Below are 21,925 nucleotides of genomic sequence, written 5' to 3'. Positions count from 1 at the left end.
TCGTTTTCACATCAGTTCCCCTTGCCCTGCCCCCTACCCCAAGATGCACAGGGGCAATGCAAGGCAGCCTAGGTGGATGCTGTGCACGGAGTGGATTTGCATCCCAGCTGAAGATCCTCAAGTTTAGGAAACCCTGATCTTTTATAATGGGCTGCAAGCAAACCTGTCTGATCTTTGCACGGGAAGGACAAATATTTATTATACTATACAGTATAATAAACAGCAACCAAATCTGCCTTCTGCTCCAGAGGGAAACACTATCTCTACCATCCAGGGCTGTTCATATATTCTGGAAAAGATAATCCAGAACAAAAGCTGTCAGTGCCCTTGTTTTCAAGCCTTCCAGAAAGAGAGAGACTCATGGAGAACTGTTTCCCAATAAAACAACAACAACATCAACAAAAAAAAAATAGACTAAACTCATCTGTGATGGTAGAAATCAGGACAGGGCTGACCGCTAGGGAGGGGCCACAAGGCAGACTACTGCGACACAGGTAACGTGCTGCTGCTTGATTTGGGTGGGGTTAGGCTTACATTCATAATTTGTAGGTAAATATAAAAGTTTATTGTAAAACACATAAAATACAGGTATTCCTTGCTTTGTGCTATGTGCAGGAATGTAAAAATGACAGTGCAAACTGAAACTGTGTTCATTCTCACAAAGAGAATGAACTTGAAAAGTGACTTCTAGTTATCCTATTTTCATTTGATTTCATATATACTAAAATAGTAATAAAAATTCAAAAGATCAATATTTGCTAACAGATTTTTATTAAATAGAAGCTACGGGTCTAACATTTTGCTAGGTAATTAAGAATCAGAAATGAAGGACACAAACATTTGTGTCCTTCCTCAGGAAGCTTACATATTGGGGATGGGGGAGAATAGGTGTGTTATTGAGGGCAACAGAATGAAGGCTGCTGACCTTTGCCTCTATTCATTATTAACATTCACGTCACCCATGTTGTGCCCTCATAAGAAAATAAGCCATAATTTCAGTCCTTGCTGAGTTACTACCCAATGGAATGAAGCATGAGGTCGTTCTCAGCAGTCACAGAAACATGTGCAGAACGTAAAGCTGTTATTCATTCACAGCCTTGATCCTACAATGCTACTCACGTATAGCATTCTGTGTTCTCACCCACACCTAATCAAGTGAAACATAGAATCTTACTCTGTGGAGCTCAGACCCCTGACCCTCCAGTCCAGATCAAGAACTCCCCCTAGATGTTCTTATAGTACTGTATACCTTTCCTTCTAGCACTTCAAAATTTGAAATTATATATTATTTGTGGGAAGATGTGATTAATGCCTCTCTCTTCCAAGAAGAGCTCAGCTCCATAAATTCACAGCACCTGACACATAGCGGAGTCACCCAATAAATATAGCTGAATAAGAGAGCGTGGCTGTGGTTAAGCCAGGTTTTAGACATAAGAATGGGATAAAAGAGAAACTGTGCTTTGACTTTTAAATTTACTTTCTGATCATTGCCATTTAGCCAGAGTAGAACCGGTGTCTGAAGAGGTTTTGTCATTACATCACTTCTGGCCTTTATCCCATGACCTTATTTCTTCCCCTCTGCTCAGGAGAACATATTGTATAAGGTCAGTAAGATGGATCTGGAGCCCCAGCATAATGTCTTCCCTTGCCAAAAAGACTGCTTCTGCTCTGGGGCACACACCTGCTTCTTCTTTGTCTGCCAGCTCTGAGAGGTGAGGTGAATTAGAAACGCTCTTCTTTGTGGAGCTGGTGGGATAAAAGGTTCCAGCTCCTTATTCATCACTCTCTATCTTCCATCAAACAGCAAATATTCCTTAAGCACTTACCATGTATGCAGCACAGGACCGAACACAACAGGCGATAGAGTTACGCCACAATGAACCTAGCAGCCGACTTTGCCCAATCAATCAACGAGTCCTGTTGGTTTAAGTTCCCAAATATCTTTCCCATCAACCCACTTCTTTCTGCCTTCATCACCATCACCCAAGGCACCATCTTCCTTTGCCTTTGTCTCCTAAATGGTGTCTCCACGTTCACTCTTGCCCTCTCTACCTGTTCTCCTCACTGAAGCAGAAGTGATACGTTTAAGTGGTAAATCAGATCTTTTTGCCTCTCTTTACTGACCCCTTCCCCTCCCACCCCCCGCACTTGTTCAAAGCCTGACCATGTAAAATCTTCTGCCATTGCTCTTAGGATAACAAATATCCACATGATACCACATAAGGCCCAGCATGTTCTGGTCCTTACCTACTCTTTTGGTTTTACCCTATGCCACTTTCATACTTACTCTCTGTGCTCCAACCACTGTGACCTTCTCTAGGTTTCCTGAAGGAGCTTTGCTTCCACTCACCTCTGTGCCTTTGCACATCCTGACCCTTTCATTATTGATGCCTCTCCCCATCCCCATTCAGCCAATTCCTCCTTCACTTTCAGGTATCATCTCAACTATTACTAATAAATAGACCAGTTAGATTTTCAATCTAGGTCTGTTTGTCTCTAAAACCTGGTACTTTTCCCATCACATTTTGTTTCTTCCCAGGAAAGAAAGAGAACATGGTGGGCAAAATATATGGGCCACACGCTAGTTCAAAAGCCACGAATAAACAGACATTTTTCCAAAGAAGACATACATAATGACAACAAGTATATGAGAAGTCGCTCAACATCACTAATCATTATGGAATTATAGGCAGAGGGGAAGGGGGCCTTCGGGGCGAGAGGAAAGATGTGTGAGATGAAGCTCTGACTAGCAGGAATGAGCAAGACATCTTCCTAGTGATGAAGGAAATATGACCGGATGGATCTAGTTGGGAAAAATTAAGGAGGAGAGTGTCACTGTAGCCCCTAGATGGTCATCTTTGGAACTGACAGTCTGTGAAGCACCACACGTGGGCTAAGTTCTAAGGGATGGAGGGTGAGGTACCTCTGAAGCTGATGGAGGTGCCGAATGGAGAAAGGAGTTGTTCTGCCAGAGCAGGGGAGCAGGAAGAAGGCTCTGCTGGAAGGGAAGGCGTCCTCCACTCCAGATGCTCGGCCAATATTTGTCACATAGAATTTAACCCCAGGGTAGTGGGGCATAGAAGACAAATTGTCCCCTGGAATCACTTACTAATCTACTTCAAGTGTGTTAGTCAAGTGTTGTAGTAGCTCAAACAATGGGAAAGGAGATCCAGACCTCTGAGAGTGTAAAGATGGAAAGTAAGAATGATGTGGGTGGACCACATGGAAGAGGGAGGAGGGAGGGACTGTGGCAATGAAAACAGGAAAACAGTGGAGCAAGTTAAGGTGGAGCTTTCAGGGATGAGCACTAGGAACTCGAGGTAGGATAGAACAGGATGATTTGACTTTTTAATGCATGCACATGAAGACATCCTACGTTAGGGAATTCCCTGGTGGCGCAGTGGTTAAGAATCCGTCTGCTAATGCAGGGGACACGGGTTCAAGCCCCGGTCCGGGAAGAGCCCACATGCGGCAGAGCAACTAGGCCCGTGCGCCACAACTACTGAGCCTGCGCTCTGGAGCCCACGAGCCGCAACTACTGAGCACGTGATTCACATCTACCGAAGCCTGCACACCTAGAGCCCGTGCTCTGCAACAACAGAAGCCACCGCAAGGAGAAGCCTGTGCAAAACAACGAAGAGTAGCCCCCGCTTGCCGCAACTAGGGCAAGCCTGCGCACAGCAACGAAGACCCAATGCAGCCAAAGATAAATAAATAAATTAAAAGAAAAAGACATCCTACGTTAAATTCAATGATTCTTGTGTGTGTGTCAGAGAACAGAGGGAGGGAGGGAGGGGGAGGAGGAGGATAAAATGGAGAAGACAGAGAAAGAGAGAAGAGAAAGAAAAGATGGTGATATGGAGCCAGGAAGAATGAAAAGGAGGGAAGAATGAGAGAGAGGGGGAGAGAGAGGTCCGTCAGTGTACATAATCCAGGGGCCACTCGCTGGTGTGAGCATGAGTCCTAGGTGAGCATGAGGGTGAAGCGTCCACAGGCTGGCACTGCAGCTAAGTTTCATTCCCTCTTGCTTCTTAAACAGTGTGAGCTTCTTGGCACGCTAGGTATGATTTTACGTGATGGCTACTAAAATAAAAAAACAAATTAATTCCTCTCGTGTCCAAATGAGGAAACAGCAATGTGTTCCAAGCCTGGAGGAAAATCTGGTTGCATTGGACCTATTGAGAGTGGTATGTGGTCTCCAACTTGAGATTTTCATAGTTCAGTTTGAGTCTAAATGGTACCTGTTCTTTATAGAAGGACTGAGAACACAATCCCTTTCTAGAATGAAGCTCGACTGAGGAAGAGACTGTGCATCTTGGTAGCGCCAGCTACAGAAACGTGCTGTGCTGGCGAGCAGTCATGTAGAGGTAGCAGCTGCCCCAAAGCAGTACCCAGTGCTTTCTGAAGAAATTGATTCTGCAGGGAAATCAGGGAGGCTAAGGAGAAATGACGGACAGGGAGGGAGCAGGGCTGAAGCCAGGCCAGTAGATGCAAGGGTTCTAACTCCAGCTCAGCTGAGAGGAGCCAGCGGCAGGTCTCCAAGAGCCCCACACACCAGAAGAGATTTGCCAGACTGTCCAGGGCTGCTGACAAGGGGCTGAGAAGACCTGCTGGGGAGTGAGTTCATCCATCATCTAGGACAATAACTGTCCAGGCTGAGCATCTAGGAGAGGAAGAGAAGCCACTTCCAGGGAGAGGAAAGTGCGCTCTTTGAAGGAGGGAAAACATCAAGAGGAGATTTGGCTTTTCAAAGGGAATAATGCATGTTGGTTAAAAATACCGCTTGATGGCTTGTGCTGTTTGTTATGCAGCCCCCTGTCATTTTAAGCAGAATTCATCACTCACTGCTTTGTCAAGCAGTGAAGGCAGCCAGAGACTTCCTCAAAGTTGATAGGATGGAACTTCTTCCATCTGCCAATTATGGTGACCTTCGACCTTCTGTCGGGCATATGCAAGCAACTTAACCACGAGGAAAGCAAGAATACATTTGCACGAACAGAAGACCTGCTGTGTCTAAGCATCTTAAGTCACTTCAAACAACCAGGAGAGAAAATGTAAGTGTAGACAGACCTCCGCAGAGGAGCAGTGACAAGCCCATGAATGGCAGAGATGGAAGATTTTAAATTTTGTTATTTTGTAGGCTACTGTACCTAACTTTTGGAAAAACATCATTAATGACACTAAAATGTGTCCCAGGCTGACTATACTGTCAGGCCGAAAAGTTCTCTGATGCACATCACTCTCCACCACAAGGCTGCATCTCTGAATAAACCACTCAGGGGAAGTTGGGGGACCTGGGCCTGAATCTCCCCTCACCAGAAGTCTCGACACTGCTTTACCGATAACACAGGAAAGGGGACCTAAGGGGTGATTTCTAACATGATGTGCTGACAATTGGCCTGGGCACAGATGGCCCAGCCCAGCTCACACCGGCCCAGGTTTGGAGGGGCTGCGGGAGTGGGGGACACATGTTTCCCGGGCTCAATTACTTAAAGACCTGCAGGTTGGGCCGTGGACTTTTGAGTTCAGAAAGATGGAGGCATCACCCTGTGGCCTGCAAGTCACACACTGCCCTGCAGAATAATGACAAATCAGCACCATTATTTACACAAAGATGAAAGGCTCCTTGACTCACTTCTGGCGCTAGTGCCCAGACTGCAGGGGCAGCTGCCATGAAGCGTTATCACATGGTGAGAAGCTCAGACTCCGCAGATACTGCAGATGTTGCCCATGAACTTTTTCAGCTACAAGAAGAGCCACCAAATTTGATGGGGGAGGCACATCTAATCAATAAAATGAGTTGTAGAGATCAAGACAAAAATCTCCTCAATGATCATACCTAATAGTTTAAGGAAAACCAAGACTGACTGAGTAGAACACTGCAGAAGAGGAAACACTAACTCCTCTATTACAGACCAGCTTATCTGTCAAATTCCAGCTTAAATGCCACCCACTTAGCCAAGCTTTAACCCATCATCCTCTTTCAAAATTATATTTGCTCGTGTGCTCCTACAACATGGTACATATACCTCTACTAAAGCACTTTATAAATTCTATTTTGCACTTGTGTTAATTATTTTCTTGTTGGTTTCCTCTGTGATCAGTTATTCCTTGAGATGAAGTCTGAGTAATCAAAGAAAATAATTATGTGTTCATCCTTTAACACGGAAAGGAAAGTAGTGTTTAATACCTGTTTTTAAAGAGGATAGGATAAATGCTTTTTTTTAAGATAAAGAAGGTGACCAATCCAAACCAAAGCATTGTTACTTGCCTACTACTAAAGGGACTGAATTCTTATGACCAGCCACCCAAGGTTTAGAAAAAGTATTTAGGTTTTGTTTGTTTATTTTTTAGTTTTTAAAAAAAATAATCTGCTCATTGGGCTAACTAAAATAACAGGCCTTTTATTTAACCTCTAGCTGAGAACAGAGTTTGGAGAGTGAAGTTAATATTCAGAATGGGTATTATTTTTTTAATCTCTTTTTGTTCACTGGAGCTTCCTAATTGGTGCTCCCACTAATGGTGTTTCTTGTTTGGGTTCTCAAAGAAAAACAAACAACCTAAAAGCAACATGGTGGAAAACCCTTTAGATTCTCAAACACCAGCTTCCTCCAGGGAGCGATGCTCAGATGGAAAAGCAATTGTGAACTTTTCCCGTGAGAAATGGATGTTCCTATGTTCAAGGCCCAGAGAGATTAAAAATGAGTTCTTTTAGAGAGACTCACATTTTTAAAAATGTGTAGACAAAATGAATACAGAACTCTTTACCAAATCCTGTGCTCAGTTAATCAGAAATTTGCAGCACACATGCAGGTCTTTTCATCTTTAAAAATAAACCTTGCTGCCGGATTTTAGGAATATCTGTTTTTAAAGAAAAATCTTAAGGAATGGTTTCCTAGCATAGTCATACACTCTTAAAAACACAGTTTCTCCAGCCCAGAAAAGTTTTATTTGCCTACTTCACCACATAATTGTTCTGTTATCCTAATTGTCATTGTTATTTTTGTTGTCATTACTAGTCTTTCCATAACCATCCACCCCCCTTCTGAGAACAATACACATCTTTTTTTTTTTTTTTTTTTGTGGTACGCAGGCCTCTCACTGTTGCGGCCTTCCCCGTTGCGGAGCACAGGCTCCAGACACGCAGGCTCAGCGGCCATGGCTCACAGGCCCAGCTGCTCCGCGGCACATGGGATCCTCCCGGACCGGGGCACGAACCCGTGTCCCCTGCATTGGCAGGCTGACTCTCAGCCACTGCACCACCAGGGAAGCCCCCAATACACATCTTTTGAATAGGCATCTATTCCATCTGGTTTGAGTGAGGCTAAACTCTTTCTGCCAAGTGACATGCAAGATATGCTCAGTCTCCAACCTGACCCAGGCTCAGCCCGCAACACTCCATCCCATGGGTTGCTAGGATGGGCACATGACTTACAGTGTTAATAATAAGCTTCCCAGAGATTTGCAACATGGGCACTTGGAGAAAGAGACTATCTCTTCCTTTTAGTCATCAGCCCTAGTGATATAGACTTGGGGTTATCAGGTGCCGTATCACTGTACAGACAGAAATAACCTGCCAGAGAATGAAGTCAATGCGTAGAGGTGGGAAGAGTTGAGAGATGGAGGAAGAGTCGAGGTTCTGAAGCTGTCATATAGGTCTCTGTGTCCAGTGAGGCTTGAGATTTAGTTAATCTGAACTTCATAGGCAAGTGAACCAATAAATGAGCTTTTTTTTTTTTTTTTTTTTTTTTTTTTTTAGTGAATTTGACTTTGGATCCTGTGACATGCAACACAAAGAGGGCTAATCATGATCCATAGTTTACCTGTTTCATGAAAACTATGCAACAGTGAAGCTCTGAATGCTTCAGGTGGACTCTCGCATCTACACATTTGGTCATGCTGTTCTCCCTGTTTGAAATCCTTTTCTGTCCATTGAATTCTTATGGTTCAACCCAAGTTCTATTTCTTCCATGAGCTTGTTTCCTCCATTTTGGGGAACCTCTTACACAGGACACATTATACATAAAAGAATTTCTCAAACTGGAATTTAAGAACCCTTAGGATCCCCAAATTATCTGGGAAGGTTTATATTCTAATTTGTTATTCGGTATTAACCACTTAGTGAGCACTTGCTTTGAGCCAGACTCAAGGATAAGTCCTGAGAATAGAGAAATGAACAAAATATTCAAGGTTTTTGATGTAGCTCAGATTCTAGTGAGGGATGAGTAATAGGTAATAGATAAAAATCTAGTGATGGAAATAAATAAGTAAGCAAATTTCAGAGAGTGACAAGTGCTGTGAGGAGGGAACCAGGATGTTGTGTTACAGTGATTTTGGTTAGAGGGAGCTGTTTCCGACAGGGTGGGCCCGTCTGAACATATACCTGAACATATTTAAGTAGAGAGCACAACAAAAATAACATGACAACACTAGAAACAAGTAGTACTTTTCCTTTATAAGTTGTCTCCAACATGCTAAACAGAGTTACCCTATGACCCAGCAATGCCACTCTTAGGTATATATAAGAGACATGAAAACGTGTGTCCACACAAAAACATGTACATGAACGTTCATAGCTGCACAATTCATAATAGCCGCAAAGTAGAAACAAGCCACATGCCACAAACTGATGAATGGATAAGTATAGCCGAACAATGGAATATTACTTGACTGTAAAAAGGAACGAAGTATATATGTGATAACAGGAACCTTGAAAACATTACTCTAAGTGACAGAAGCCAGTCACAAAATGTCATATGTTGCATGATCCCATTTATGTGAAATGTTCAGAATAAGCAATTCCATAGAGATAGAAAGTTGGTTAATGGATGCCTGGGGCTAGAGAAGTGGGGCATAGGGAGTTACTGCTAATGGGTAAACAGGGGGTCTCTTCTGGGGTGTTAAAATATTCTAAAATTAGGTAATGGTGATGGTTTCACAACTCTGCACAACTAAAAACCACTGTACCCTTTAAATGGGTGAATTTTATGGTATATTAATTATATCTCAATAAGGCTATTTAAAAAATTCAGCAAAAAGTCTCTATATCACTTGGGTTTAAGGGACACAAGTGTACAGTTCAACTTCATTTAATTAATCAAATATTGTTTGCATATTGACTGCATTGTGTTGTTACTTTGTATCTCCTACCTCTTTTGACCCAAACGAGACCATCAAGCTTGGGGCAGTAGGGATTGTGCTTTTCATTTCTTTAGTATTTCTACTATCCCAGGGGTATGCACACAATAGGGTCTCATTAAATTATGCTGACTGATGCGTCACTTTATGGAAGGCAACAAGGAGCGTGGAGTCTGTGTTGGTTTTCCAGGGCTGCTGTAACAAATTGGGTGGCTTAAATAACAGAAATTTATTGTCTCATAATTTTGGAGGCTCTAAGTCTGAAATCAAGGTGTTGGTAGGGTTGCTTTCTTTTGAGGGCTGTGAGGGAAGCATCTGTTCTAGGCCTCTCTCCTGGGCTTGTAGACAGTCATCTTCACGCTCACATGGCATTTTCCCTATATATGTATGTGTGTCTCTACGTCTAAATTTCCCCTTTTTATAAGGACGCCAGTCCTATTGAGCTAGGACCCACCTAAATGACATCATTTAACGTGACTACCTGTCAATGATGTCACATTCTGAGGTACAGGGATTAGGTCTCCAATGTAACTTTTTGAGGGGAGGGGCACAATTCAACTCTAACAGAATCCATTTTCAATTTCTATTAAAAATCTTAACCATGAAGTGCATGATTTTGTTAACTCCCTGAAAGCTCCCAGGCCAGAGTATTTCGGCCATGCCTCAGGTAGTGACTATCATAAAGCTATTATTAAATCTCCCAAGTTGAACAGAAAGTGTCTCACTCCAGTGACCAGGCTGTAATTCAGCCTTTTTGCTAAGACTTTCTTATTTTGCAGTCCACTACCTTGCCCTATGACCAGATGAATTCATTTGGCTTACCTTATTCTTATATCCACTGATTTCTTAATGTCAAATAAAAGGGCAAGCCAAGTGAGGTGTCCAATTTTTCTGAAAGGTACAAAGCATTACTATTTCCCAAGTCACTGGGAGGTAGGCCAGTCGGTGTGAGAAAAAATTTTGGAAAAATAAATGTACACAAAGTTTGTACTGGATTCAATCCCTGTGGGTATACTCATACACTAAGCATATATCCACCTGGGAGTGGGTCAAAGAAAATATTTTCTGAAATGGGTGCTTCTTTAACAAATGGAGCAACATAGTTTTTAAATGGTCTTCTAGTTGTTTTACTTAAATAATGTTTCTAAGGAATTTGTTGTTGTTTCTCAGAATCAGGGAAATGTTTACCTTTAAATCTTCTTGGATGCTTCATTTGCTGTGTAAACAGTGTTTGTACAGATGAAGGCAGGCCTCAGCTGTTGTAGTGTAATAGGGAAGAACAAATCTGCCTTCATATCTGACTCCACTTTACTTTAACCTTTGTATTTTATTGCTTTTGCTACAAGTTAAGGATGTTGCCTACAGCCTGAAATATACAGGACAGCCCATTCTCAAGGCTCTGACCTTTAAGGGTGTAATGCTTTTCCATTCATATAGAGATAAAAAGTTGCAGAACAGAGAATAACATTAGTCTTGTTGGCAGTTTACAGGACCAGCATGAACTGACCTATGTGGACAGATGCAAGAACAAAGGGTTCTGACACCAAGAAGTTTGCAGCTATCAACCACACCCCCTCCCCTTTTAGTACATACTAAATAAAGCCTGAATTCTAACTTGGGTAAGATGGTTCATTTGGGACACTAGTCCACCATCTCCTTGGTCTGCTAGCTTTCTGAATAAAGTCACTGTTCCTTGCCCCAGCACCTCATCTCTAGATTTACTGACCTGTTGCGCAGCAAGCAGTACGAGCTTAGACTCAATAACAGTAGGAACTCTGGCCTGGAAGTTAGAACATCTGGGTCCTGTTTCTGGATCTGCCCCAAATCAGGTATTCAACACAGACAACCTCCTTAACCTCCCAGAGCCTTATTCTGTTTATCTTTAAAAAGAACACAGTATTACCAGGGTATTTCACCAGATTGTTAAGGAGAACCAGTTAACTATATACCCTGAAGAAACTGCAATTTCGTAGAGTTTGTGTTAGAGGGTAAATTGCTCACTGCTTATAACCCCACTGATTAGAAAAGTGCCTGGTACAGAGTAGGTACTTTATAAATATTGGTCAAATGGATGCAAAGCCATGAATATATCCTTAGAAAAGTATAGTTTTAAATGATCTCAATGAAATGTTAAATTTCAAAACCGAATTTTGGGACTTAAAATTGTATTTCTATTTTTGAAACTTCCTGTGAATTTGCAATCATTTGAAAATAGATGTTCAAGATAAAATAACAAAACAGAGTCTCAGCAAAACTGAGGTTTTCCCATGTCTCTAAAGAGAGTGTTAGCTGTCGTGTGTAGTAAGCCTGGAAAAACGTGAGGATCTGTGGTTTAGGACAAGGTTGGCTGGCTAAAGACAACAGATGGACAGATGCAAAGGGTCTGAAGAAGAAAGAAAGACAAAAACAAAATAAAACTCAGTATACACACACACACACACGCACAATGAAATAATTTATAGGAAAATAAAACTTCCAAGAAGGTTTTGTGGCTTCAGATTCCTCAAGTTGCCAGACACAATTATAGTTGGTACACCAGATTACTTTTTTTTTTTTTTTTTTTTTTTGTGGTATGCGGGCCTCCCACTGCTGTGGCCTCTCCCGCTGCGGAGCACAGGCTCCAGACGTGCAGGCTCAGCGGCCATGGCTCATGGGCCCAGCTGCTCCGCGGCATGTGGGATCTTCCTGGACCAGGACATGAACCCACGTCCCCTGCATCGGCAGGCGGACTCTCAACCACCACGCCACCAGGGAAGCCCCCAGATTACTTTTTAATATTAAAAAAATTTTAACTAGTTCTTTCACATGATCAGTAAGTTGGGCTATAATAGGATCCAAATTAGAAAGTAAGTTATATCTACAGCTAATTTAATGTTCTGAGCATTTAGGGAGAAGTTTTGAGTACTCAGTTATATGATACAGAACTTAAGACAAAATGTATAGAAAAAATTATTATTTTTTCCTTGGGTTGACTTTCTCTGATGGTTTTGTTTCAATCCCGAGAGAAATGCAAATGTTGAAAGTTACAATGTGTTGCTATTACAAATGCCTTTGTCAAGAACACATTTTAATAGCATTTAATTCTTTTTTTTCAGATAAATTAAAAAGTGTGGGAAGCATTATGTAGGTGGTTAACTTTTTCCCACTTACAAGCTTTTTTCTTCTTAGTTATATAAAAAAATTTTAACACCACGGTAAAGTGGGGAAAACTCTTTAAGCAGCTCTAGATTACAGATGGACTCAGGCAAGCATGTCCTGTACACTGGTGCTATTTTTATGGACTGCTGATGTCTTTGGGAGGTCATCAAACACATGAATTTATGTTACTGGGGGCTATAAAATGGGGCAAGCTAGTGTTTGCGTTTTCAGTCTTGGACCATTTAAATTAACTGAATAAATATTTACTGGTTTTGATCATCTACCCACTACATAATGTAAAGCACAACTGTGATAAATACCAAAGGCAGATGGCACCTCAAGAGCACATAATCAGAAGGAGTGATTTAATACGTTGGATCAGAGAAGATTTCCCTGAGGAAAGCGAGGCTTGGGCCCAGGTCTTATGAATGAATAAGAGTTAACTAGACAAAACCCAAGAGAATTTAAAATACATGTTTGCACAAAAACTTGCACACACATGTTCATAGCAGCATTATTCCTAATAGCCCAAGGAGGAAAACCTAAATGTCCATCAACGGAGGAATAAATAAACCAAGTGTGGTTTATCCATACAATGGAGTATTATTCAGCCATAAAAGGAAATGAAGTACTGATTCGTGTTACAATATAGATGAATCTTTAAAACATTATGTTAAGTGAAAGGAGCCACACACACAAGCCCACTTATCGTATGACTGCACTCTATGAAAAATCCATAATAGGTAAATCCACAGAGATAGGAAGTAGATGAGTGGTTGCCAGGGGCTGGGGGAGAGGAGGGTGAAGAGTGACTGCTAAGGGGTACAGTGTTTCTTTTGGGGGTGATAAATGCTCTGAAATTAGTGGTTATGGTTGTGTAACTTTGTAAATATACTAAACATCACTCAACTGTGCACTTTAAGAGGATGAATTTTATGGTATGTGGATTATATCACAATAATGAAAGAACTAACTGGACAAAACAAAAATGTAGTGGGAACAGCCTGACAAGTAAGAGGAAATGAAGGAAGCCTGGTGTTGTTTGAGCGGAGAGCCAAGGGGCTGTGGGCGATGAAGCCAGAAATAAGGGAGGATTCAGACCAGACAGTGCCCCATAAGGTATGTATGCTTTCCTGTTGTTCACTGCTGGTCTCCATTACTGGGTTGATCTTGGCATCTTTTGACGTGTATTCTAACCCAAATCGACTTGACCAACCTCTCTGGCCATTTTTGCCCCAGAAAGCACTCTCCTTTCATCAATTCTACCTGCTGGTCTCTAAAACAAACCATGTTCTTTGTGTCGCTATGTCTTTTCCACATTCTTCCACACCTGAAATACCTTGTTCTGCATTGGAGGGGAGAAGTGGCACACATCCCAGAGGCAGGCAACTCTCCTGCTCGGCACAACACCTGGGTGACCATCTCGGACAAGTGAGATGAGGTTCTTAAACACAGTGTTGATTTGTTAGGAAAAAAGGAGCTGACTTTTTCTGAAAAATAAAGTCACAGAGATGTGACTTTTGAAGGTTTTATTTTGAGGGTTCTGGGAAAGGAGGGAATGGAAAAGACTATCAAAACAAGATAGATCTTGAGACAGGAAATAAGACAAAGAAAGGGGTCTGCAAGGCAATACAAATAAAAACAAAAATAAATAAATGGGACCTAATCAAAATTACAAGCTTTTGCACAGCGAAGAATACCATAAACAAAACAAAAAGACAACCTACAGAATGGGAGAAAATATTTGCAAATGATGTGAATGACAAGAGATTAATCTCCAAAATATAAACATAGCTCATATAACTCAACAGCAACAAAAAACAAACAAGGCAATTAAAAAATGGGCAGAAGACCTAAAGAGACATTTCTCCAAAGAAGACATACAGATGGCCAATAGGCACATGAAAAGATGCTCATCATCACTAATTATTAGAGAAATGCAAATCACAACTACAATGAGATACCACCTCACACCAGTCAAAAGAGCCATCATCAAAGTATCTACAAACAATAAATGCTGGAGAGGGTGTGGAGAAAAGGGAACCCTATTACACTGTTGGTGGGAATGTAAGTTGGTGCAGCCACTATGGAGAACAGTATGGAGTTTCCTTAAAAAGCTAAAAATAGAGCTACCATATGACCCAGCAATCCCACTCGTGGGCATACATCTGGAGAAAAACATGGTTCAAAAGGATACATGCACCCCAATATTCACTCTAGGACTGTTTACAATAGTCAAGACATGGAAGCAACCTAAATGTCTATAAACAGATGAATGGATAAAGAAGATGTGGTACATATATACAATGGACTATTACTCAGGCATTAAAAAGAATGAAATAATGCCATTTGCAGCAACACGGATGGACCTGGAGATTATCACACTAAGTGAAGTAAGTCAGACAGAGAAAGACAAATATCATATGATATTGCTTACATGCGGAATCTAAACAACAACAACAAAAGATACAAATGAACTTATTTACAAGACAGAAACAGACTCACAGACTTAGAGAATGAACTTATGGTTACTGGGGGGAAGTGGGGGAATAGATTGGAAGTTTGGGATTGACATATACACACTGCTATATTTAAAGCTGATGACCAACAAGGACCTACTGTATAGCACAGGGATCTCTGCTCAATATTCTGTGATAACCTAAATGAGAAAAGAATTTGAAAAAGGATACATGCATATGTATAAATGAATCACTTTGCTGTACACCTGAAACTAACACAACATTGTTAATCAACTCTACTCCAATATAAAACAACAATTAAAAAAAACTACAATGAGGTACCACCTCACACCGGTCAAAATGGCCATCATCAAAAAGTCTACAAATAACAAATAATGGAGAGGGTGTGGAGAAAAGGGTACCCTATTACACTGTTGGTGGGAATGTAAGTTGGTGCAGCCACTGTAGAAAACAGTATGGAGTTTCCTTAAAAAGCTAAAAATAGAGCTACCATATGGTCCAGCAGTCCCACTCTTGGGCATACACTCAGTCAAAACTATATTCAAAAAATACATGCACCCCTATGTTCATAGCAGCACTATTCACAATAGCCAAGACATAGAAACAAACCTACATGTCCATCAACAGATGAATGGATAAAGAAGATATGGTACATATATACAATGGAATATTACTCAGCCACAAAAAAGAACAGAATAATGCCATTTGCAGCAACAGGGATTCAACAAGGCATTATCATACTAAGTGAAGTAAGTCAGAAAGAGAAAGAGAAATACCATATGATATCACTTATATGTGGAATCTAAAATATGACAGAAATGAACCTATCTATGAAACAGAATCACGGACATAGAGAATAGTCTGATGGCTGCCAAGTGGGAGGGGTGTGGAAGAGGGATGGATTGGGAGTTTGGGACTAGCAGGTGCAAACTGGTTTATATAGAATGGATAAACAACAAGGTCCTACTGTATAGCACAGGGAACTATATTCAACATCCTATGATAAACCATAATGGAAAAGAATATGAAGAAGAATGTATATATATATATATATATATATATATATATATATATATATATATATGTATTACTGAGTCACTTTGCTGTACAACAGTGATTGACACAACATTGTAAATCAACTATACTTCAAAAAAAATAAGATAAAAATGAATTGGAGTCTGACTATGGACGGACCCCCGGGGAAAGCTCAGACTTTTGTGCTGTCCCTCAGATTTCAGAAACAGTTAGATTGTATATTCAGCTTCAAGTCCCTTTTTTCCCCCTACACTGTAGTTACCATAGTTAATAGTTACACCCAAACTTGAGTAAAAGTCACAGGCATGACTTATTGACTGTTGGCTGGTTCTTTTCTTTCTGAGTGCCCTGCACTTATTACTAGTTACTCTCAGGACCATTCCAAAAGCAGAATGAAAGCTGTCTGGATGATAGAGTCTAAAGAACAGAATGCAACTCTTCACATGAAATGTGTTTACTAGTTCCTTCTGTCTCGGTGTCTACTAGACCCATGTCTAGGTGCTGGTGATTCTGGAGTATGTAAGACCAATTCCCTGACCTCAATGGGCTTCCATTCCGTACCCCTCTCAAATATTTATCAAACATCTTTTGCTTGCCTGGCACTATGCCACACACTGGAATAGAACAGAAGAAACTCAAAATGGGCTTTGGTAATCTTGCTTAACAGCACTGCCCATTGCTTTGTGAAAAACTAGAGCAAACTAAAAGGAGCATAATTTATTGACCGGTGGCTAAATTACCTACAGTTCCTAAAATAACAGCTAAATGTGTCAATTCTAGGTCTCCTAGCAAAGGTACCTGAAAAAGTATTCTTATTCTTTATTAAAGGAGAGCAACTACCTCCTGTCTACTATCCCATCCCCAGTGCTTGGTGCGGGAGGAAATCTCATAATCAGAATCTGTTCCACTGACATTAAGGTCAGTCTTTCAAGATACGAAGCTAAGCATAATGATGGGGCCACAGACTTACACTCCGTTTAAGGGATTTTGAACAGCTTACATCTATAGCTGAGCTCAGTTTCCTCATGAGAAATATGAGCTAACAGCTGAGCTTTATAGTTTATCATGGGAAAAGAGTGGGCTTTTAGAAAATACTTTTTATTTGGAAATAGTATGAATCACAAGAAGTTCCTGCATACCCTTCACTCAGCTTCCCCAAAGAGACCATCTTGCAGCGCACCATAGTAAGTGGTCAAAACCAGGAAACTGACACTGGTCCAATACTATTAACTTAAATATACACCTTATTCAGATTTCACCAGGTTTGCATACACTTTTTCACTTGTGATGTATAGCTCTAGGAAATTTTTATCACATACGTCAATTCTAGTCACCATAACCAAAATCAGGATACAGAATGGTTCCATCACCACAAAGAATTTCTTTCAGATTATCCCTTAATAGTAACAGGTCCCTCCCAACCTTAACCCCAGCAACTGCTTCATCACTATAATTCTGACGCTTTAATAATGGATTTTTAAAAATTATAAATTCAGTGACAACGACAAGCTTAATTATATTTTGGTGTTTTTTTGAGGGGGGCTTATGATTAATCCTATTTCCTGCCATACAAACCGTCTCCTCCTTTTCTGCTGTTCCCCCTTTCACATTTTCCACTTAAAAAATTCTGAAGAGAATCTCACCCCTGATCTAAGCTATCTCATGGATTTCAGATTTCTTTGTTACTTTACTGTCCCCAACCTATCACTGGCCCCAGCACAGTAAGAGGGAAAAGATTAACATATGTTTCTATCAGGCCCCAGAGCTCAGCATGTTCATGCTAGTAGGGGGAAGAAAGAAAAAGAAGAAAAGCAATTTAGAGAGTTCTGCTTCATGTCCTCTCTGGTCACAGCAGAACAAATAGAGATTCATTTCAGGCTTTGTGGATTTTGGAAAGATCCTGAAATTTAAGACCACTGACGACATTTCAGAGCCTCTGCACACATAGCCTGGTTGACATACTATCCCTGTGTCGATGTGGTATATGACTCATTAAAAAGTCATTTTTGAAAATGTGGATTGAAAAAACCGAAACAAGGCTATGACTGTGACCCTTCTAGTATGTTCAATGGGAGTTATTGACTGTCATTGCATGGAAACCCTGTGGGAACAGGCATAATGTTCCGTAGTTACCAGATGTCATCTAAAGCACGATGATGAAGAAACAATTTCACAAAATTCTATGTCATATCACAACTCTTCTCAACGTGGAGAAGCTGCCGGAAAAGAAATTAACACTCAGGAATGCTGCCCAAAGTATGCAGACCTAATTCATTTCCCTCTATTATTACAGTGTTCTGGAAGGCTGTCTATGAAGGGAACAGGCTAAACACACAATCTTTAGTCCTGTTCTTTTACATAAATACAGATATGCTTCTAGAAAGTGAAGAATATGTAAGGACCAAGAAGTAATTTTTTAAAATGTAACTGCTTTTTTTTTTTTTTTGCCATACACGGGCCTGTCACTGCTGTGGCCTCTCCTGCTGCGGAGCACAGGCTCCAGACGCGCAGGCTCAGCGGCCATGGCTCACGGGGCCCAGCCACTCCGCGGCATGTGGGATCTTCCCGAACCGGGGCACGAACCCGCGTCCCCTGCATTGGCAGGCGGACTCTCAACCACTGCACCACCAGGGAAGCCCTGTAACCACATTTTAATGCAACTTTTTCAGTCAACAAATATGTTAAACTTTGTTTCGATTCAGCTTAACCTGTGGGGAATGCCTCCTTCCACATGCCAGGTGTCATGCTACTTACAAAAAGGAAAGGAGACTCTCCTGAATATTAACAGATTCACCCCTTGGCCCATAAAAGGAAGGACTTAAGCATAGAGGGAGGGAACAGATTTCCCACCACTGGGCCATCTCGCATAGAACCTCGGGCTCCAAACCTCTTGTCCAAGCACAGCTTAAGACCTCATTCGCCACCACTCTCCAAAGAAACTAAAAATTCCCTCTGGAAGCTCTGTCCTCATAAATGTTCTCTGAATACTTGCTGCCTCTCCTATCTCTGCCTTTTTCTTTCCCACCTCCTTCCCCAGCCTTGATGACAGTATCTTCCATCCTCTTCTAGATCCATCTAATTACCCTAACCTTAAAGGGTCCGTTCAAATCCCAACAGCTCCATGGAATTTTCTTACCTTCCAGCTGGCTCCCAGGCCCTTCTGAAGTCCCACGGGAGGGAGCTGACATCTACTAAATATCCATTAAGGGTCAAGTATTTAGTATGTATTATCTAATTTAATCCTTGTCATGAGGTGAAGAAGGCACTATTCTCTTTAAAATGAAGATAAAAGAGCACTCAGAAAGCCGTAGTGTCCTTGTTCTAATATAGCTGGGAGTGGTTTAGCCACTTCCTTCTGATTCTAAAGCCTGTGACCTTTAACCTCTATCCTTGTCTGTTTCTCTCATTTACAACTTCTTACCCCTAGGTGGTAGGTATTTTTACTTATTGTTTGGTAAGTCTCTGACTTTTCTTTCTATTCTGATTATCAACCTCTTTGGAGCAAGGACCCCATCTTTCCAAACATTTACCATTCAGAGCCCCTAGAGTGCCTTTTAAATAGAAACTACTCAATAATGTTTGCTTGGTTGAGAGTGTTTCTCTCCCTTTGTTCCCTTTTCATCTACTTCAGGTTTGCCTCACTGATTAATTTTTTAAACGGCTTAAGGGGCTCCTGTCTCAAACAGAAGGAAGCTATGGAGTAAAGTGCACACAGTGAGAAGGAAACACCCAGCCATTCTAGCAGGATCCCCAGGGGCAATGACACCAGAGGCAGAGGTGAGCTGGGGAGTGGGCACCCCTGTGTGCTTACTGGCATCCACAAGACAAGAGGCAAAGGAACTTATGGAAACCAACATCCAGTCCCCACATTTTAGACAAAGAGTCCAGAGCCCAGTGAGGTCAGGTGGCACAGTGCTGTCTCCCAGCTCAGTGTTCTTTCCTCTGTGTCTCAGAGCCCTATTCTCCTAATTACTTATTTTCCCCCTAATAATCGAAGCATGCATACTCAATGTCATGAAGAACCTAGGGGCAAGACGGGAATAAAGACGCAGACCTACTAGAGAATGGACTAGAGGACATGGGGAGGGGGAAGGGTAAGCTGGGACACAGTGAGAGAGTGGCATGGACATATATACACTAAGAAATGTAAAATAGATAGCTAGTGAGAAGCAGCCGCATAGCACAGGGAGATCAGCTCGGTGCTTTGTGTCCACCTAGAGGCGGGGGAAAGGGAGGGTGGGAGGGAGGGAGACGCAAGAGGGAGGAGATACGGGGATGTATGTATATGTATAACTGATTCACTTTGTTATAAAGCAGAAACTAACATACCACTGTAAAGCAATTATACTCCAATAAAGATGTTAAAAAAATTTGTGAAATATACTAAAAAGTGGGCAAAAAAGGAGAGAAATCCACCAGTAACACCACTACGTAGTGGTAATAACCCTGTCTACCTGGTGATCTGCAGGCTTTGCCCCTGCCCTTGTTTCCTGCTTCATCTCACACTGCTCGCTGCTCAAGTCTCAGGCATAAGGACCTGGTTTGAGTTCTTTCCAAGTGCCCTGCTCTTACCCACCTCAAGTTTCTACCTTAGGTACCTTCATCTTTGTCCTACCACCTGCCATCCTACATTTTCTCACCTCCAGCTCCTTGACCTTTAATTCTCACCTCAATCACCTCTTCCTCGGAGAAGGCATTCCTGATCTCCAGGCTAGGCTGGCTTCACCTTATGCAACTTCCTTGCGCCATGTACTTCTCCTTGACTGTACAGGTCAGCTTTCTAATTACTTCTTTCCTTCCTGTGTCCCTTATGATGCTGCTGTTCTTTTAACCTCTAGTGTCAACCACTGTGCCCACGATGGCTGCCCAACAGATGCTGGATAAATGGTTGTGGAAAGGATGAATAAGTACTATGGCACTCGTATTTTCTTTCCTGTCTGTCCCCCTCCCTCCCCACTCCTCCCTCTCTCTCCACACATACACACACTCACACACGTCCACTTAATTATGATAATTCATTTGATAAAACCTCACTAAGGCCTATGAAAATTTGCACACTGCTTTTTTTTTTATAGGTAACCATAGTATGAGCAATCTACCATTACAAAGGGTGTTTTTTTTTCTTTTGGTGAAAGGCGTTTTAAAATAATTGCATACTCTAATATATAAGTGTAATGTAACCTATATATTTCCCTTTTATTGGCTGCTTAAAGCATTCTAATTTTTCAAAATACAAACAACATTACAGTAAATGTGCAAACAGCTGTCTGCATTTTGGATTCTTTTTTGGATGGATTCCTAAAAGTGGAATAACTGGATTAAAGGGGAAAAAAAAACATTGAAAAACAAACAAAACTCTGTCTTGAAACATGTGGCTAATGATTTCCAGAAGGAAAGTTTATTTTTGCAGCAGCGTGCTTTTCTTTATGTTAAAGTGCTCATCTCTGAATTGTCCTCAACAGTAAAACTGACCTTGACATCAGCAGTCATGGGGCCATTGTCACCCAAGAGCAACTCAAGGGTCAAAATTGTTGAACAAACCTATTAAAAATATTTTTTGCAACCTCTCAACCTTTGCTCTTGACACTTCCTTACTCTTCTCTACTTGTTCAAACATTATTCATGCTTTAAGCTCTGGTTCAAATCTTGTTTCCTCAACGAAACTCTCAACTCACTTTGCACTTAGCATCATTTTTAGGTATCTTTGTTAACTTTAATGTTCAGGAGAAAATGCTTGAACCTTGTCTAACACAGTTGTACATTTTCTTTTGGTGCTTAGCAGACTGCCTAGTATGCAGTAAAATTCTTTAAGACATAAAGGTTGATTGACAGATGTGTTGGACTCCTGTAATTTTTGCAATATCTAGCAAGTTCTCATTTGAGGAACTGTCCCTTCTCTGCCAGCTGGGAGCAGTCACTCATATGGCCCCAGCTTTCCTAACTTAGGGTTGGACATGTAGCAACTCCAATTCTGATTCTACTGTGTGTGGTTTTCCCCACATCAAGCAATTCTCCAACCTCAGCTCGGTGTCTTACAGTTCAACCCAGTGATGACACCATCTTCCTGGGGATGGTGTCAGATACCACAGGTTAATGGCTCAGTCACACTAAACTTCTCCCCACCCCACTTTGTC

Source organism: Mesoplodon mirus (genome assembly GCF_964341445.2).
Source record: "Mesoplodon mirus genome assembly, chromosome: 12".
In the NCBI taxonomy this organism is placed as follows: domain Eukaryota; kingdom Metazoa; phylum Chordata; class Mammalia; order Artiodactyla; family Ziphiidae; genus Mesoplodon; species Mesoplodon mirus.
The sequence above is the reverse complement of the archived record's forward strand: the minus strand, read 5'-3'. Positions refer to the sequence as shown.